General features: G+C 43.0%; 1 protein-coding gene across 1 annotated transcript in view; it reads left to right on the top strand.

The window, feature by feature from the left end:
* Window positions 1-2796: 2796 nt before the first annotated feature.
* The window catches only part of LOC139621692 (heparan sulfate glucosamine 3-O-sulfotransferase 5), an 84531-nt gene continuing 81254 nt past the window's right edge, over window positions 2797-6073 (top strand). The window contains exon 1 of the mRNA XM_071478455.1: window positions 2797-3207. The gene's annotated coding sequence lies outside the window, so the exon portion shown is untranslated. The remainder of the gene's footprint in view (window positions 3208-6073) is intronic.

Here is a 6073-nt window from a genome sequence, read left to right as displayed (position 1 = left end):
CTCTGACAGCAAACAAAAATAGAGACGAGACCACATCCGTGTCCCTCGGTTCAGATCATCTCAACCTTGACAAAGTGCAGCTGGTTTTAGTTGGAGGCAAACGAGGGAGGTATGAGGAGAAAATGAAATATGGCACATACATCATCCCTAATGTGGTGATATATTATACAGCAGTATTTGGTAATGGCATGTATTCATAGTGTCAATGGCTGTGTTAAAGTGACAGGAGTTATCCTGCTAAATTATGGCTCTCATCATGATCCCTGCCATCAGTAAAGCTTCACTCTAATATCACTAATGGCCAGTGTGGGTAATTGTAGCACATTAAACATCTAAGGACCCACATGATGTCTTCCAGAAAATTTATGACAATGTTTTGGTTTATGGCTTTTTCACCAGTTCTTGTCCAACTTTAGTCATTTCCATAATTGTGTCTGATACACTCTCACTTAATGTGGTGCATTAGAGAACAGCACAAACAGACACTGTGTATCTATTAAAGAGCTTAACTGCTTGTTTCTAGATGTGCCAGCGCTGCTGTAAGCTCAGCATTCACACATAAAAGCTGGATCAGGTGAATAATTTATGATTCTCATCCCTGTCTGTGAAAGCATAACACACTCCGAGTCTGATCTGACAAAAAAAAAACATTTCATGGCTGCAGTAAATTGTGAGCCAGGCCTAAATTGTGCATTAGTGAAATTTCAGTGTGGAGTTGCGTAACTTGGTAGCATCTCTGCAGCAGTTGTAGTCAGTCATCCGCTGGTGTTCCCTGGCACAGGAAGAGGCCAGCCAAGTTGTCTTACACATGACAGCTTCAATCTGCTGTGGGATGGCTGAATAATTCAAAGTTCTTACGCAGGACCATCTGGCGGTCCTAAGCGAGGCGTGCGAGACACCAGCCTTCCTCAAATAGCTTTTGTGAAACGGGTGTGGGATGAAGCAGCAGGACCCCCTGCACGAGGCAGATTGAGCTGCTTACCAGCAAACTGAAATGTGCTGTGTCAGACTGACAGCTTATTCGGGAGGATATGAGCAATCAGAGAGGGAGCTCAAATATTGTTGATATGACATGAAATCCATTTGACTCCACACTCAAGTTGTATGTAAGCTGGAATGTAAAATCTCCTTTGTGTCTTACATGCACACACACAAACACACACACACACATTTCTGTTAGATCAGGAGTTCACAGACTAACAAAGATCTTTACATCACAAAACTGTAAGGGGGAACAAGTGAGGAAGGCAGAAATTCTGCATCTGCAGATAAATGTTTATTCCCACACAGTGTGTTAACGGTCCCGTACTTTACACTTTTCCAGTGTTTTTTATTTCAAGTCTTGAAATTCATAAGATATATCTATGGTGTTAAGAACCTAAAACCATCTCAGTGTAATTTTACATCTCCTCTCTCAGGCTTCTCTCTGGAGCTCTAGTAACAACAGGTTGGCGAGCCAATCAGAGGAGATGCTCTGAGCCCCTCTTCTGATTGGCTGACTGTTTCTGAGTGATTGAATAAAAATCTAGCAGATTTCAGGTAAACACTCAGAGAAACCAAATCCTGCAAGGTTGGATGGTGGTTCCAGGTGGGCTTGGGGTGTGGCTGAGAGCAGTGACTGCTTTGTTGTGACATCACAAAGTTCCAGAAGTCCTGACGGCTGGTTTTAAGGCTCAGTTTCTGAATACAGGCTGTGTGCATTTCTCTGTGGACTGAGGCTTTGATACTTTCACAGTATTGATATAGAACCTAGACCTGCTGTATAATCAAAAAAATCTCACTTTATACAATACGGGACCTTTAAGTTCTCACTGTGCTGCAGTGATGCCAATTGTGACATCAGTGTTGGCCATGGTTAGACGTGCAACAGAGCACACACACACACACACACACCCAGGCATCAGAGGTGTAACAGTTCATCTTTAAAATAGTGCTTAGACAAGTAACAGAAAATATTTATGTCTCATAAAAAAAAGCTTAGACTTTTAGACTGTAATCTTTGTTTTTTGATTTCCTTTGAATTACTGGATAATTCCTCAAAAAAAGAATCAAAACAAATAAAATATTATAATATGGTAAGACCAGTGCCATGTAAATACATACACCACAAACACACACACACACATTCATACACTGACGGAACAGCTATCAGAGGCAAACTGGGGACTGTGGGAGCCCGTGATCGAACCACCGACCTCCTGATGCCGCTCTGCCTCCTGACAGTCGTTCCGGGGTAAAGATATTAACTCGGACTGCTGCGGTTCTCTTTTCAGCTGCTCGGCTTCAGCTCGTTCAGAATTCAGCGACAAGACTTTTAGCTGAGACCCTCAGTTTGGAGGTGATTTCACGATTCTTTGAATCAGATCAGCCAAAATAAAATAAAATAATGTGTATATATATATATATATATATATACACACACACATACATATACATATACATATACACACACACACACACACACACACACACACACACACACACACATATATATATATATATATATATATATATATACACACACACACACATATATATATATATACATATATAATGTTCATGTAACAAGCTCAGAATTTAAAAGCAATAATCTACAGCTCATCCCCTAAACTCCGCAGTAAATAGCTCGAAGCTGTCAGAATTCCGGAGGCTAAATGACTTCCTCCCTGATGCGCTCTTAGAAACTTTTTTAACGCCCTCACAATGAGCTGAGCATCTTTGCGCATCCCCCCCCCCCGCTCCTCCGCCTCCTCCAGGAACACGCCCCGGCTCTCCCCGTGCAGCCTCCTCCAGTCGGCGGCACCACAGCGAGGCTCCACGCCACCCCGACGCCACACTCATCCCCGGGGGTGCTGGAGGAGGGGCGCTCCGACACAAGTGGACTTCAGTCGGGGGGAGGCTGTCTGTTTTCACTTTCTCACAGCCCACTAAAGCGAGAGAAGAGGTAACGATCCCGGACGCACACTGAGTTCTTTCTGCGTGTTTTTTCTCCGTTCTTACGCACCTGGCTGCTCCAGTGCGAGCAGAGCATCCGAGTTGGAGCCGTGTTGACTTCCACACCGCCCGTATAACCTGAACCTGCAAAATCCTCCGGGAGGGGGGAGTGGGGGATGTGGAGAGGCTTTCTGACCTCCGCTGCGTCCCGACTGGTCCTGCTGAGCGCCGGGCTGGAGGGGGGAGCCGTGTCCAGCTGAGGATGCGGAGCAGGTAAACACAACCTCAGATGTTTTCTTTTTCCGTGGAGTTCTAATTAGTCCAAGCATGTGCAAACTAGGCTCTGCATGCAGTTCAGGTGGGACCCACACTGAGTTCATGGGCTCTTTTTTTCATTATTGCAGAAACTGCATTATTGCTTCATCAGTTTCCCCAACCATATCATAAATTCTTCTTCTGTCACATAAATGATCAACTTCCAACTATAATACAACAAACTTGAGTTTCCCCCTCTGCAGGATTGTTCTACTGCTGCAGCAGCTCAATAACCAAACATCATGTATTTTTCAAAGAGAAAAAAAAATCTTAATGTGCACCAGAGCATAAAGCAGCTCAAACTTACACACTGTTCAGTGTTTCCTGGATCGTGAACCTGCTGCCACATCCAGTGTTTACTGTTGATTTCAGCACAGTCTTTGTCTGTGACGCATGTGGCACATTTACACTGAGATTCCCCCCCACCACCATTTTTCAGGAGGATCAGTTCAAACTTCACACATCCGCTGCCTCAGCCCTCAAACATTTCTTACCTTCATCCCTTGTGTTTGTGTCGGTGCACCACCAGCAGCCTTGTCTCTGGGGATTTATTATTGTCTGGGGCGACAGGTGCTATTTTCAGTGCTGCTGCTTGTCATCATTACTCTGCATTAACTATCTGAGACGGCTTTTGTTATTAGTTAAGTGCCTAAAGCTCTGTGGCGGTCTGTGACGATGAAGATGAAAAGGCAGAGACCAGAGCAATGAGCCATATTAGGTGTGCTGCATGTTACAGAGCTCTGGTTTAATACCACCTGCATGATAATGCTGCTTATATGAGCTCCTGGAGGTACTTGCTTCTTCCACTCCTGCATCTACCATATTTCAGACTTGAACATGCTCCACGCTACCTTACAGCTCTGAGAGTAAAAAGAATAGAACAGGAAATAAAGGCTTGGATGCAGGAAATAACATTTTCTTTCTGTGCTATATATAATTTTACCTGATACAGTTTTGATGAAGCGAGCTCTTGTGGCTGCAGGAACATTGAAAACATTGGCAGTAGTAGCATGCTCTTTAAAAGCTGCTCTTTTTTTAGGGATGACTGCGATCTTTCCCGACTCAAGTCATTTAAAAAAAAAAATCTCTGTGATCTTTTTCTAATTTAACACAGTTGTCTTAGTTTACTAACCATGGAGGTGGTGGAGCAGAAAAAACCCACTAACCACAGCTGTGACCAGGATTTTGATTTGATATTTTCCCACCAAAACACCATAAAGAAAGTCTCTGAAATTATAAAATACCTTCTGTGGTAAATGGGTGTAGGGCGTTTCACCACATATTCCTGGCTCCTTTTTACTTTTGCTGCGAGGGAACACTTCCGCTTGTCAGTTTCCAGTCCCCTGTCAAGAACCTTGCGCAGTGCCAGGCATCAGTATCTGATCGCGCCGTCGAAGTAACACCTGTGGAACAGCTGGCACAGCTAATGTGGTGAAAACACAGAAGAGTGAATGTCGAGTGTTGAACTTGAACCTGCATCTCCAGCCTGTTTGTTTACAGTCTGACACATCTACTGCTCTGGCTGCCAGCAGTTCCTCCTTCTCGGTGCAAAGACAACAATCACCTGGAGTTACTCTGATACTGAAGTTGAAAGTCTGAATGTGATGATTATACAGTGATGTCTGCTCAAGTTTGAGGAGCGCACCTTTATTTTCCTATGATTTCTAAACTGATGTGTTGACTCTGGAGATCCTGACAGCCTGACGTGTAACGAGTGAACGCCGCTGATGGCAGCAGTTTGTATGATGTCTGTGTGTTAGGATGTGACTGTGTCAGTCAGGACACAGGTCGGGGGAGTGGACAGTGGTTGGTATCTGTTTGTATCTGTTCAGAGTGCATAAGTATCCCTTTACAACCCTATTTCAGATTAAGGTTTAGAAAATATGATTCTAAATTTGTCAGTCTTATATTATTGTATGGTGTATGGTATTGTATGACCAAATACTGCAATATAGATTTCTTTGCAGTTTGGCGTGCAGTTTATATTTCAGGTATAAGTGATGCTGCCACTAAACACAGTTCACACAATTGTATTTGTCACATGCCGAGGTACAATGTACAGTAAGCAAAGCAGTAGTCAGCTGAGAGACCTGGGCAATATCAAAAACATAATAGCTCGATGTTGTCCAGCCCAAATATGCTGCTATATAATATTATTTTATTTTATATCTCAGGTGTGTTTTTATAATATATAATTACATTATTGTAATTCATGTTTTAAGTGTTTGTACAGTATATAATTATATTATTGTATTGTATGTATCAGGTATAAGTGATGCTGCCACTAAACAGCAGTTCAAAGTCGTATTTGTCACATGCCGAGGTACAATGTACAGTAAGCAAAGCAGTGAAATGAGGGTCAGATTTAGCAGCAGGGCAAACTGTGCAAAACTGTAAAATTTGATATTATGTAAAAAAAAAAAAAGGTATCTCAAAGGAGTTTTAAATCGAAAGCAACTGGACTTGGTTATTTGTCTAGGAAGACGTTTCACCTCTCATCCAAGAGGCTTCATCAGTTCCTTCTCGCACCTGACCAGGCTGGGACTGGTCCAACTATCTGGTGTGGAGACCCAGGTATTTGACCTCAGGGAGGGGTTTTCACAAGGCTGATGATGTCATTGGTTCCCTTTGTGCTCCATGTGCCAACGACAGTCGTTAGAGTGACTGTCTTGGTGGAGAGTTGGTTTCCACTTCGCTAGAGCCCTATTGTGTTATAACGACAGTCGTTGGAGTCACATGCCACTTGTGAACAGTTGTTTCTCTTAAAAAAAAGTAATTATCCCATAAAAAAAAGTAATTATCCCATATGACGAGAAATATCATG

The sequence above is a fragment of the Trachinotus anak genome, unplaced genomic scaffold (genome assembly GCF_046630095.1).
Source record: "Trachinotus anak isolate AG129_WGS33_773 ecotype Australia unplaced genomic scaffold, CSIRO_AGI_Tana_v1 ptg000005l, whole genome shotgun sequence".
Classification (NCBI taxonomy): Eukaryota; Metazoa; Chordata; class Actinopteri; order Carangiformes; family Carangidae; genus Trachinotus; species Trachinotus anak.
The sequence above is the reverse complement of the archived record's forward strand: the minus strand, read 5'-3'. Positions and strand labels throughout refer to the sequence as shown.